The sequence below is a fragment of the Neophocaena asiaeorientalis genome, unplaced genomic scaffold, assembly GCF_003031525.2.
Source record: "Neophocaena asiaeorientalis asiaeorientalis breed wild unplaced genomic scaffold, Neophocaena_asiaeorientalis_V1.1 scaffold447, whole genome shotgun sequence".
NCBI classification, from domain to species: Eukaryota; Metazoa; Chordata; class Mammalia; order Artiodactyla; family Phocoenidae; genus Neophocaena; species Neophocaena asiaeorientalis.
Window position 1 is genome coordinate 1,833,695 of NW_020174372.1, and position 14,099 is coordinate 1,847,793.

At 44.5% G+C, this 14,099-nt stretch overlaps 1 protein-coding gene across 1 annotated transcript in view; it reads right to left on the bottom strand.

The window, feature by feature from the left end:
- Positions 1-14,099, bottom strand: part of KIF5C (kinesin family member 5C) — a 160,279-nt gene that overhangs the window by 145,357 nt on the left and 823 nt on the right. The window lies entirely within an intron of this gene.

Here is a 14,099-nt window from a genome sequence, read left to right on the forward strand (position 1 = left end):
CGGGGTGGAGCACAATCCTGGCGGAGGGGGCGGGGTAGAGGAGAGTGACGCCCAACTACAGCACACATCCCTTATCAGGTCTTTTTCTCAACCATATTTAAAACAGAAATCTCTAAAGCGGCTATGCAGAACTGCAAAGTAACTGAGGATAAAGAAGCAAATTTTACATTTGCAGAGCAGATTCCTACCCCAGCTTCGAGGTAAGGATCAAACGGTCCCCCTGCCTGAGGTTTCCCAGAACACCACTGGATGTGCTCTCTCTCTCTTTTTAACTCCGTCAAGGTTGTGCTTCCTCTTCTCTTCGCACACTCATAGCACACTACTTTTTTTTTTTTCACTTGCTTCCGCCCATTGAGTTAATTATATACACGGTTATTGATGGCAGGGATCTTGTCTTACTTATCACAGGAAGTCCACAGTGCCTAGCACTGACCTCAGCATACAATAAGCCCTCAATATGCCAAACTGGAACCAAAATTAATAAATGCAAAAACAGAACGCTAGCATCTAAATGCCAATAGAAATATAGTGCCAGGGGCTTCCCTGGTGGCGCAGTGGTTGAGAGTCCGCCTGCCGATGCAGGAGATACGGGTTCTTGCCCTGGTCTGGGAAGATCCCACATGCAAAAACAATCAGAATGCTAGCATCTAAATGCCAATAGAAATATAGTGCCAGGACTTCCCTGGCGGTCCAGTGGTTAAGACTCCTCACTTCCAATGCAGGGGGCGGGCGGGGTTCGATCCCTCCTCAGGGAACTAGGATCCCACATGCCGCATGCCACCACCAAAGAATAAGAAGAGAAAAAAAAGATAGATATATATATATATGTATGTATGTATATACACAATGTCAGACAAAAATGCAAGCCACACATGTAACTTTAAATTTTCTAGTAGTCACATTTTAAAAAGTGAAAAGAAAAGCGGGAGATTTATTTCATCAATGTTATTTAACCCGATACATCCAAAATGTTATCATTTCGACATGAAATGAATACCAAAAGAATTAATGAATAAATTAATATTTTTACATTCCTGTGTTTTTTTTGGTACAGAGCCTTGGAAAGCCAGTTTACATTTTACATCTCCTACGCACCCCAAGTTGGACAACCACGCTGCAAGTGCTTCATAGTCACACGAGGCTGGTGGCTACCGTTTTGGACAGCACGGTATTACAGTGAAGCTCCAAAAAGTCCACAGTGCAGAAAAACACCTCCTTAGAAAGGGAAACATTTTCCATAGTAATAAAGAACTCATTTAAAGTTTTACATTAACCTATATGTCACCCCTTTATATTTGTTTTTAATAGAACGAAGGCAGTGAGTATTAGATGGGTGTGTGTTTTCCCCTTTCCAAACTTGTTTAGATAAACGTCTAGAGCAGAAAATATTGTTTAAAATACATCCTCCACAGGAAACGATATTCAGTATCCTGTGATAAACCATAATGGAAAAGAATATAAAAAAGAATGTCTATACGTGTATAACTGAATCACTTTGCTGTACAGCAGAGATTAACACAACATTGTAAATCAACTAGACTTCAAAAAAAAAAAAAATTCTCAAGCCAGTCTTTCCCAAGAGGCATATTCATTAAGGAAAAGTTAACACACGTGAGCAAGCGTTACTCTAGGATACAGTACTTCAGGTGGGGTTTTTTCTCCCACGTGTTTGAGCAGATAATTAGTGGGTTGTGTTGTTTAGTAATCATTACTGAAGAGCTAAACACTTCTCTTCTAAAGTCTACTTTCACAAATATTAGATAAACAAACTATTAGTAGTTTGAAGACGGTTTCGATGCTGTCGTGATGACATTAGTACCAGGGGCCCTGGAATGCCAGAAGCCTCCCCTAACAGTCAGCCGCCTTCTCCCCCTGGGTGGGCGAGTTTGCGCTACACAGGAACAGGAATACAGCAGGTGTCCAAGCACCACCTGGGTAGGGCACTAGCACCCATTATCCCAATATCAAAATTGGCCAAGGCTTGGGCAAGGAGGCTTGTGTGGTCTTCCTGTTTTCTTCACCTCACCACCCCACCGTCCCACAGCCCAGCCTGTTCTGAACCTTAAGACCAGCCCACAGGGGCCCGAATCTGTGGGCCCAGACGAACTTATCCACTCAGCAGTGGATGATGCTGAGATGGAAAAACAGCCAGCCCCCGGGAGCCAGCCCAGGAAGCCAGACCCTGCAGGGGTCAGCTTACCACAGAGGCCAGATAGAGGAAGGAACTGACCGCCTCCCAAGGGATCCTGCCCACCAGTAACCAGGACCAATAGAGGTTTGGACACTGACCAATCAGATTGGCATTTGTTCCTCTCTATGGAGCAAGAGGTGCCATGAAAGAGGAGCAGAAGTCCGTTCCCCCAAGGCTACCCCAAGTTTCCGATGTCAGACGGAGCTGTTGTCTACCCAGGCTCCCAGATGAACATCAGTAATCTCTGTGGAGTGAGGGACCCGATCATTCATTCAGTAAAAAACTATGATATAACCTCCTCAGAGAACTGCAGCAGGCTGTTCTTCGTTTCCCCTTGAGAACAAATGAGACCTGGGAGTGGGGAGACGGCTCTGTGAGAGAGCCTGGGAGGAGTCCCTGAGATTTGCTAGCCCGGAACTGTGTGACCAAGCTCTTCAAACAAAATGCTCCTAAAATCACATTACTGATCAGCAGCTCTCACGACCATACTCTGCAGTCAAAGGAGTTAAAGCATCGATCATGTGGGATTTGGTTTTTATTTGCACTTTTTCTCTAACCTCAACTCCCTTCCAAGGTTTCTTTTTTTATGAGAAAATGCGTAAAAAGAGAACTACAAACCTTTTTCCTTAAAGTATTGTGTTACACTGAATTCTCTCCTCACCTGCTCACCTGCATGTTTTCCCTTCAGCTCTGTGGATTTATTTTCCAGTATTCAGTTCACATCAAGGATGAGTATGCACTGACTGAAAAGATAATGAATACTAACACACCAAGACACACCTAAAAGAACTGCTCTAAACGTAGTTGGTACCGATTTTATAAGGGTGGGTACTGAGCTTAGAAGACAAATGAGTGACGTGTCCTGCTTTGCTGACGTTTATGCAAGCCAACTAAAGCAAGGGGAGATGCAGCAGTGAGGGAAGCTATAAAGCATGTTGCTCTTTAAATAGCTTTTGTGGGTGATTCTGCAATGCTGGCATTGGTTTATTAAAAAGGATAACTAGGACATTACTACTGTTAAGGGAGATGCGCTGGACATCTCGATTAGCCCTGATTGCTCTGTGTGTGTTTCTACTGCCACACATGACTCTATAGCAAAAGCCTCCCTCCCTCTCGTTTCAAGGTTGGTACGTATGAGCATTTCTCTTCCTCCACACTTGTAATCAATAGTACCTAGTATTCTGATCTGAGCAAACCAACTGTAGAAGAAACTTATAAGGCAATGGGAGGAATTTGTCTGGGCATTTGACATTAAGGAATTGTGCACATGTTAGCTGTGATAATGTTATTGTGGTTTTAAGAGTCCTGATCTTGTAGAGATATCTATTAAAGTTTAGGGATAGAGTAATGTGAGACATCAGATTTCACTTTAAAATAATTGAATGATTTGGGGAGATAAGGTTAGGGGTGTATAGAAAAAATAAGATTAGCCCATTTGTTGATGATAGCTAAAACTGGTTGATAGATTCATGGGGGTATATTTTGATATTCTTTCCACTTTGGTGTATGCTTGAAATTTTATATAAGCTTTTTTTAAGAGTACCTAGTAATCAGAGGAAAAGGAAAAAAAAAAAAGCTCTTTCTAGGGCTTTTTTGGGAGGGCTATTATATCCCTTCTCAACTTACCATTGCCTGGAAGATATCACAGGCCATTCACTGTTAGCTCCAAGAAGAAAGGACACATCCATCCTAGTTTTAAGACTACAATCTTGACCTCTATCTCTCGCTGTCTCAAGGGACAGATTTTGCTTTTGATCACCTCCAAGGAACAACATCCTTTAGGATACTGAAACTGACAAGAGACAGCCAACAAAATCCTATGGTTTACATTAAAAATCTGAAGACACTGCCGTGTTCTGGATCTATGGGTTAACAGTGCATGACGAAGCACACGCTCTTGGTAAGAATTTAATTTAGCTGAGGTATGAAGGGATGTCTTATGAGACAAATTGGCACCAACCCCATGGAGTTTGCCATGGGGCAAAGAAGTGAGAATATAAAACAGAAGACAATTCACCATCTCTAAATTGCTCCCCCTCAAAAACTGTGGATACCTTAAAATCATCTATATCCTTTTACCCAGCAATCCCAATTCTAGGAACGTATTCTAACAAAAAATTGGGCAAGAGCACAAAGAGATGCATACACCGATGTTTATCACACCTTTGTTTATAACTGAAAAATAAAACAGAAGAAAAACAAATGTCCATCAGTAGAAAATGGTTAAAGTACTGATCAGACACATATGGAATTATATACAACCTTTAAAAATGCTGATGTCTGAGGTATACCGTTAAGTAAAATGCTGGGTTTCAAAACAGATTTTATAAAATCGTATCTTCATTTTAAAACAAAGTATGTTTCCTATAGAATAGAAAAGAGCTGGAATAAACAATAAGATGTTAACAATGATGTTTTCTGGTTCATAAAATTAACAGTGATTTTAACCTTCTCCTTCATGTTTTTCTGCACGGTCTAAGGTCTTTTCAGTGAGTATATATCAGGACGCCTGAAAAAGCCATTTCTTTTAAGACAACAACAACAAAACCATGAAGATATCCAAAGCAGGAAAGAAGTTACCAGAGCTAGACAGAGGTCAACGGTAAAAATCCAAGCAAATAACCCCAGGCTTGGACATCTGACAGCCCAGGAGGGTCGGCATTCTTTCACTTCTTTCAAATGACATCTTGTACCGAGCAACTACTCTATTCCAGCTACTAGTCCAGGACTTGCAGATGGAAACGAATGGCACACACTTCCTGCCCTCCAAGGGGTTTAGTCTAATTGGGGGAAAGGACACTTATACCCAAATAAATGAAATGCAGTAGTGGGGGAGGCCTGACAGGAGTCCTGCGTGGTATGAGGGGTGCAGGGAAGAAGCATCTAACCTGGCCAGGGTGGCGGGGGGGAGGGGGAGAGGAGCTGGTCACAAAAGTGTTCAGAAAACGCACCATGGGATGAGATTCTAAAGGCGAGGGGATGTTGCCATGCAGGTACACTTTGAGGACGGTCATCCCAGGCATGTGGGATGCGGGCAGCTGTGGCGGCGAAGGGCAGACATTGAGAAGCCTAATATTTTAGGGGAACAGAAGCCCAGATGTAACATGGGGTCGGGGGTGAGGTTAGGAAGGTAGGTAGGGCTGGGGAATGGAGGTCTCGAATGCCCCCACTGAAGCATCTGGGTTCCAAATGAACAAGACTCTCTCCCCTTTTTTTTGGCCGTGCCACGTGGCATGCAGGATCTTAGTTCCCCAACCAGGGACTGAACCCTGCAGTGGAAGCGTGGAGTCTTAACCGCTGGACCACCAGGGAAGTCCCAAGACTCTCTCCTTGATCGAACTTTAGTCAGGCTCCGCTGAGCCCTCTTCTCAACTGGGCCTTGACCTTGGACTTCCATGTCTGTCCCTGCAGAGTCCAATTTGAGCAAGACTCCTGCTAAGGCAGTTTAGAGAGAATCCCCACCACCGTCAATATCTAATCACCCTCAATACTGCAATACGTGTATGTTAAAACGTTGATATCTGGCCTGCCTGCAGCAAGAATCCTATTAGGTCAGTTCAGCAAGAATCCCCCTTACCTTTCATGTCCCCTCTTAGTGACTGTCCATCCACCTATCCCCCCACCAACCTGCTCCACTTGTACTTGAGCCTGATTTCTCTTCCCTATTGCAGTACTATAGACCCCCTACTACAGTAGTCTTCCTTACTATCTTTTACAAGTGTGAGAATAATTTTTTCTTTAACACAACCTGAAGGTACCAGCGCACCTGTGAAGGGTCTAAGGCTTTCCCCAGATTAGTCCGTCTGACAGGTGTGCAGAGAAATAACCATTGTGGGTCTTACAACAGTGTACATTTTCTGAACCAGGCACCGTACTTGGCAATCTACACACATTAGCTCATGTAACTGTCACAAGGTGGAGAGTGTTATTATCCCCATTTCACAGGCCGGGAAACTGAAACAGCATGGTGTAGCAATTTGTCCAAGTTCTTAAAGCTAAGAAGTCGCAGAGCTGGGAAATGATGGTCCTGGGCTGTCTGCCTCACGTCCAAATTTGGTGCTGGGGACAGTAAGATGAATCTAAAACTCTATCTCACAAGCTCTGCAATATTTGCAAATAACCACAAACTCAACATCTCTCTTCCTACTAAAAGCAACTTGGTTGATGTGCAGGAAATGGGTTAAGGGAGGAGCTTTCTCAGCCACAAAAATAGGACTCTATGGAAAACCTGAGAGAAATCAAGTGAAATTGGATCTGTCAGGGAGCTTTTTTTTTTTTTTTAACTCAAGAGAAACCATTAGGGAGGATGTAGTTTTGTTTTTGCTTGTGTAACAAGTAGACACGGGTGAGAAACCTGAGGCCGGTACTAAAGAGAACCCAAAGGTGGGGGAGGTTTCGTATTCTGAAGGGAGGAGAAAAGCCAAGGATGCAAAAACACTGTCATTTAACAGGAGAGTTAGGCCAGACGAGCACAGGTGGAAGCAGAGGGAAATCCCCAGTGATGCCCAAGTTATTTAAGGAAATGCAGAAATTGGCATTTAGGGAGACTTGATTCCAGGCAGGGAAAAGGGGAAGACAGAACTGTCAATCAAGATACACTTACTAAGCAACAAGGAAATGACAGAAAAGGGGACAAAGACGTAAAAAAAAAACAGCTCCTGCTTCTCAGAAGCTTGCAATTTACATGGGGAGGATATACACACGCATGCGTGTGCACACACCTATGTGTGATCATTGCAGATAATAGGAACAGCTGATATAGTCTATGAGTAAATGGAACCTGAGCTCTGCCTTCCAATGGTTAGGAATTCCACAGGTAAGAGGAAAAGAGTGGCTATTCCAAGCAGGAGAATGGGGTGAACCAGTTCCTAGGAAATGGGGATGCAAGAAGGGCTTTCAGGGGCTAGCCAGAGTTAAGGGCAGTAATTTTGGGGGACAAGGCTAATTCTGAAAATGAGGAAAATTAAAAGGGGAATAGGAAATGTGGGAGATAATTAGCATTTATTGAGCATTTTCTCTGTGCTAGACCCTGTTTTGACCACTTCATTTCATCCCAACGACCCTGTGAGATAAGTAATTATCTCCACCTTAAATATGACCAAACTGAGGCCCAGGAAAGCTAAGCAACTTGACAAATGCTCCACAGAGAGCTAGTGAATCCACACTCCGTTCTCTCTGACCCTCGCCGCTGCTTCTACCAACCCCAGTCATTTACATAGCATCGACTGTGTGCTCACCACCAACATGAGTGGCCTCCAGTGACACATGCCAGGTTATAGCTACTCTCCCGTGTTCACTCATTCCAGGGTTTCAGAGGGTAGGTTTACAGGAAACCACTAAGTCATCTAAACATGTGACATCTCATGTAAACATCCCTGAAGTTAGGGCACAAGAGAATGAAGGACTGATATATCTTGACACTACTAAACACTACTGTTAGTATTCACTAGACACAGTGACTGAATACATTCTTTAAAAGTCTGGCTTAAAATGTTACCGCTTTTAGGTGGGAACACAAAATGGTGCAACCACTTTGGAAAACTGGCAATTTCTTAGAGTTAAACATATAGTTACAATATGATCTATTGTAGTAATCCCACTCCTGGGTGTTTACCCAAGAGAAATTAAAATTTTATACTCACACTAGAACCTATATTCAAAGGTTCATAACAGCTTGTTTCAGAATCATGCCAGATTGGAAACAACACAAATGTCCTTCAACAGGTGAATGGATAAACAAACTGTGACAAACTTGTATAAAGGAATACCACTAAGCAATAAAAAGGAATGAACTATTGATACATGCAACAACAACAACCTAAACCTCAAAGGACCCAAGCTCAAAAAGATACTTAAATTTATGATTCCCTTTTTTTTTTTTTTTTTTTTTGCGGTACGCGGGCCTCTCACTGTTGTGGCCTCTCCCGTTGCGGAGCACAGGCTCCGGACGCGCAGGCTCAACGGCCATGGCTCACGGGCCTAGCCGCTCCGCGGCATGTGGGATCTTCCCGGACCAGGGCACGAACCCGTGTCCTGTCAGCAGGCGGACTCCCAACCACTGCGCCACCAGGGAATCCCTATGATTCCATTTTTATATATACAATTTGGAAAAGGCAAAAAGTATACAAAGGAAGAACAGATAAATGGTTGCCAGGGGTTAAGAGAGGGGAGAAGGTTTGATTACGGGTGGGGGGTGGGGCGGGGCATGAGGACTTTTTTTTTTTTTTTGGGGGGATGAAAATTCTTTGTATCTTTTTTTTTTGCTTTGTATCTTGAGTATGGCATGTGGAGGCAGAATAATGGCTCAAAAGATGTCCACACTAATCCCTGGAAGCTGTGAATATGTGAAAGTTACAGGATAAAAGGAACTTTGCAGATGCAATTAAGATTGCTAATCAGCCGCCCTTATATCAGGGAGATTATCCCCGATTATCTGACTGGGCTCACTGTAACCAGGTGGGCCCTGAGAAAGTGAAAGAGGGAGGCACAGGAGTCAGTGAGAGAGACAAGCCATGGAAGAAGAGGCAGGAGAAATTTGAAGCATGAGAGGGAATCAACCCACTGCTGGCTCCTAAGGTAGAGGAAGGGGGCCATGTGGCCAGGACCTGCGAGTGGCCTCTAGAAGCCAAGAACAGCCCAGGCTGACAGCCAGCAAGGGGATGGGGACCTCAGTCCTACAACCACAAGGAACTGAATTCTGCCAACAACCTGAATGAGCAAAGAAATGAATTTTCTCCCAGACCCTCCAGAAAAGAACATGGCCCTGCCAACACCTTGCTCTTGCCCTTGTGAGACTCTAAACAGAGAAACCAGCTGACTTGATGGGCTTCTGATTGTCAACTGAAAAAAAAAAAAGCACAACCTAAAAGCTGAGAAATATGTTTTATTTAGGACATTTACTGAGGACTATAGCCCGGGATGGCAGCCTCTCAGATAGCTCTGAGGGACTGTTCCAAAGTGGTAAAGGAGGAGTCGGGATATACAGGAGTTTTTGCAGGGGAAAACAAAACAAAACAAAACAAAACTATGTAGTGGAACATCAAAAGATTACTGCTAATCACAACAAACAGACATCTCAAGTTAATGATTTTAGTGCTTTTCTATGTATGGGAAGATGAAAGAGTCTGGGCTAAGGAAACCATTCCTTCCATATGCATCTTAACTATCTAGGGCCAGTATTCTGTTTTTCTATGTCCTGAATTCCCCTCAGGGGGCACCATCAATGGCAGGCGACATCCTTTGTCCACATGACCTATGGAAGCTGTGTGATAATAAACTTGTATCATTTTAAGCCTTTAAATTTGTTGTAATTTGTTACAGCAGCAACAGGAAACTAATACAGCATAGCTACACAACTCTGTGTATATTTCACACCCCTACAATAGAACGATACAACAAAAAAAGTGACTTTACTCTGTATAAATTTTAAAAGAAAATACTCTTGCTTTAAAAGACCATTGCTATGGACAAAAGGAAAAGTTCTAGCCATATTTCTTCACATCTTCAGCCCATAATCTCCACAAAGATAACTCAGGCTTGGAATTTGGTCTCTGTCCTGGCTCCTGCCTTCCCTGCCCATCCACTGCCCAGAACTAATCTAAGCTCCTACAGCCTGAGGCCACTTTCCACCCGAAGGCCAGCTCAGGGTTTATAGCTAATATTTTGCTTTGGCTTTCAAACAAGTCAGAACTTACATTGTCCCAGGGAAAGCACCCATGGTTAACAACACCTGCTTTCCCAGGATTGCAAACAAGAGGAAAACCCAAAACTGAAGGGTTTAAGTCCATTTCAAAGAACCTCACTGAGAACTCTCTAAAAGAGTTCCAACAATACAGATGCATCAAAACCAATAGGCAGAGCTCAAAGTAATGAATGACTCACGCGGAATTTTAGCAGCTAATGGAGGAGTATTCTGAGAAATGCTGTAAATCCAATATTTTTCTCTGAAGAATTAATGTGGAGTCCCTAGCCCCGCCCTCCACTTCTAGCTCACCACGAGTATCATTAGCACTCCTAATTTTTAACAAGGCTGGATACAGTTCTTTCCCAATTTTCTTATAACATTTAAGTGTATTATATGCTCTCTTACCAGGCCTGCTCAAAGGAATAGCACATCTCTTTAAACTTATTTTTTAACTACCCCCGACAGCCTACAGTCAATTAAAAGTCCATGAAATCAGCTAAATACATCAGAGTTAAGATTTCTAGGCTCAACAAAGAGATCAATAAATATTTATTAAGTGCCTTCTATGGGCAAGGCCCTGGGAAGTACAAAGAAGCAAAACATGGATGGGCCTTGTCTCTACACATGCCTTACGATGTCATTAAACATATGATCAAAATTAATAATAATCTAAGGCAAAAAAATCAGGAGATCATATACAGAATAAATGCTACAAGAGTTCATAGTGGGAAGAGACTGTGGCTGGAGCAGTCAGGGAAAGAAAACTCTGCACAGGATGGTGGGGGGGGGCGGGGTGGAGCAAGAATGGTAGAGATAATCCCTCCAAGACAGGACATTTCTTAAAAAAGAAAAATCTAGGAACTCCACCTGCAAAATCTCCCACTTAGCATACATCTCCATAAGAAATGAACAAGATGTTAAAGGAAATAAAATCACCCCAGTTTCAAAAACAAATAGAATGTCTGGGATTCTGAATTTGGACTCACAGATAACTGCACAGAAATTCATTCTTCACTCATCTCTCTTGGGAGTGAAGGTGACATTTCTGGATGGCTCTGGGCTTCTTTGGTCATCCCCACAATCTCTGTCCCTGCAAGCAAGGAAGGGAATGCCCACCTAAGGCAGTTTCCACCTGCAACTGAGCCATGTGGGATGGTTCCTACTGAATTGACTTGGGAGCCATCCTACTTGGTGTACAACGTCGGATACAGCCGGCCAGAACTGTCACTTCCTTTAGTTACACATTATTAATTAGGAATGGGAAGGGTCCTAGCACATGCCAACAGAAGTCCCAGCACCCTTCAGCATCTGGCAGTCTTCTGTTCTGTACCACACTCACTGAAAGATGTGTAAAACCGTGTTCATAGCAGCTCCATCCATAAGAGCCCCGAAGTGGAAACTATCCAAACAGTTACCACCAGTTACTAGATAACTAAATTGTGGTATATTCATACGAGATACTACAGAACAATGAGGATGAACAAACTGCAGCTACACACCACAACACGGATGAATCTGACAAGAGTCATGTTCAGCGCAAGAACTCACACACAGAAGTGAACATACGGTATGGTTCTATGTAGATAAAGCTTAAAAAAAAACTAAACTAAACTAATCTATGGCATTAGAAGTCAGAATAGTAGTTACCCTGAGGTAGAGGGAGTCAGTGACTGGGAGGGATGCTAGGGAGAATTCTGCAGTCCTGAAAATGTCTGTTTCTTAGTCTAAGAGGTGGTTACAAGGGAGTGTTTATAAAAAAAAAATCATCAAGCTGTACACTTATGAAAACACTTTTCTATATGAATGCTTTATTTCAAAGAAAAATTTACCTTAAAGAAAACTGAAAACTCTCTGTTGTATTAAAGGATTATAGTAAGGGACTTCCCTGGTGGCGCAGTGGTTAAGCATCCGCCTGCCAATGCAGGGAACACAGGTTCGAACCCTGGTCTGGGAAGATCCCACATGCCGCGGAGCAACTAAGCCCGTGTGCCACAACTACTGAAGCCCGTGCACCTAGAGCCCATGCTCCGCAACAAGAGAAGCCACTGCAATGAGAAGCCTGCGCACCGCAACGAAGAGTAGCCCCTGCTCGCCACAACCAGAGAAAGCCTGTGTGCAGCAACGAAGACCCAATGCAGCCAAAGATAAATAAATTTTTTTTAAAAAAGGATTATAGTAAGATGATCATAAATGTTAATTTACAGTTGAAGAGCTACATGTGTATTCACATCCACAATCTTTTGTTTAATATACTTATTTTATATGGTGACTTTGTTTTTACTTTATTCACTCAATAACATGAATATGTAGACGGGAATTAAATATATACTCATAGTAGTGTCAAAATGAAAGAATAACTGTAAGATTAAGGATCTCTGCCTTGCACACAGATCAAAGGGATGATTTAGTACTCCACCTCATTAGTCCTGGTATATCACCCTTAGAAGATGGAGGAAGAGGAGGAAGAGGAAGAAGGAAAAGGAGAAGGAGGAGGAAAAGGGGAAGAAACAACTTCAGCTTTTCTTTAAAACCTCTGAAAAACTAGGGTCATCAGACCATGTTCTAGGGCTACACAATTACTTGTTAAAAAATTGTTACAAGACAAGGGGCAGCGACTAGATGTCCCCAGTAACTCCCACTCTACCTAAACCATAGCGAGGCTCAGGAAATAGCAAGTCAGACTATAGGCTGACCCTAGCTTAGAGGTGTATCCCAACACCTCTGCCCCATCTGCCCCATGTACCGGCCATAGATATGTCACTATCCCATGTCTGCCATTAAGTATAGAATCTTCCTCATCAATAATTGTAGCATACATCTTTTCTTCAATTTAACACTAAGCAGACAGAAAACCCCTCTTTCCTGCCCTCTTAGGTCAGCTCTCAGGGTGAACTACCATCCCCATAGCATTTGGAGGTCACGGTTTTCTGATGGCTGTGAAAACTGGGAGGAGAGAAGAGGGCGTCGAGAGGAGCTGCCTTCCTAAGGGAGGTACAAGATGAAGCCCTGAGGCCAGAGCCTTGCCTCTGTTCCCTTCGCGCGGAGAGCGCCTGTCTTCCGGTTCAGCCAGCATCTGCCAGTGCTCAGGTCCCTAACCAGGGACGGCGGCACAACCTTGGCGAAGATGCTGGGACTGCTTGGGCCGGCAAATGTCGGCCTCTGGTGCCTAAGAAAGGCCGGGCTGACTCGGGCAGAGACCCTAAGTAAATTGTCACTTGTCAATCACTTGACCTAAATACACCAGCCACAGGGTGAAATAGGAGGGAGGGGGTTAGTCGGAGCATGCTCAGTAAACGGGATGACATCACTTAATCAATGCTGAGGCCGGGAAGGCTGCATCAGCAGCCTCGAGCAGGCTGCCAGGAACGTGTCAGCAGGGATCGGGAGGCTCCCATTAACTCGGTCCCTCCCCACGCGACTCGCATACAAAGAGGGCACCATCAGCTACACACGCTGAGGACAGCGGAGGGGGAAGGGCGGTGGAGCGGGGGGAGGCTGGCTTATTTCATTTGACATATTCCTTTAAGAACTAAAACCCAATGGTATCCCTCCCCCCCACCAGCAGCCCCGCTGCAGAAAGAGCCAAGTCTGCGGAGGTGAGGGAAGGGGGGAGGGGTAACGTGGGAAGGGAGACCAAGAGGGAGGGGGACCCCAGCCACACAAAGTAACTTCTTTGGGCACAGAGGCTATTTGGTTGCGCTCCGGACCCCCAGCCCCACAGACGTGGGCGCACAGCCTCCTCTCCACCCAGCGTGAAGCACACCCGAGGATCTGCGGACACCAGGTGGGGGTCGCCCTATTGCGGAAGGGTCAGAACCGAGGCCCAAGTCAGGGCAGCCTGGGTTGAGAGGAAGCAGGAGACACCAAGGCCACCAGTGTTCCCCCATCCCCCGCCTTCCGCGTGCAGAGCAAGGAGGAACGCCGCGGGGAGCCAATTCTGCACAGCTGTGGGAGCTCCGCGCCGAGGCTAGGATTTTTCCAGTACCTTGTTTCTTTCACCAATCTCGTGAGAAGAGGCAAAGTGTTCGATAAATTGAACCAATGCCTGGAATCATTTGTGGGTTACACGTGGGCTTGAGGGTAACCTGAACACACTACCCACGCGGTGTGGCCAGGGCGGGGAACAATGGGCCCACTCGGGCCCGCACCCCAATAACAATGGCGGCGCCGAACACTTCCTCGCCCCCCACCCCGACCCCCGCCCCCTGGGGCCAGCCCCATGGT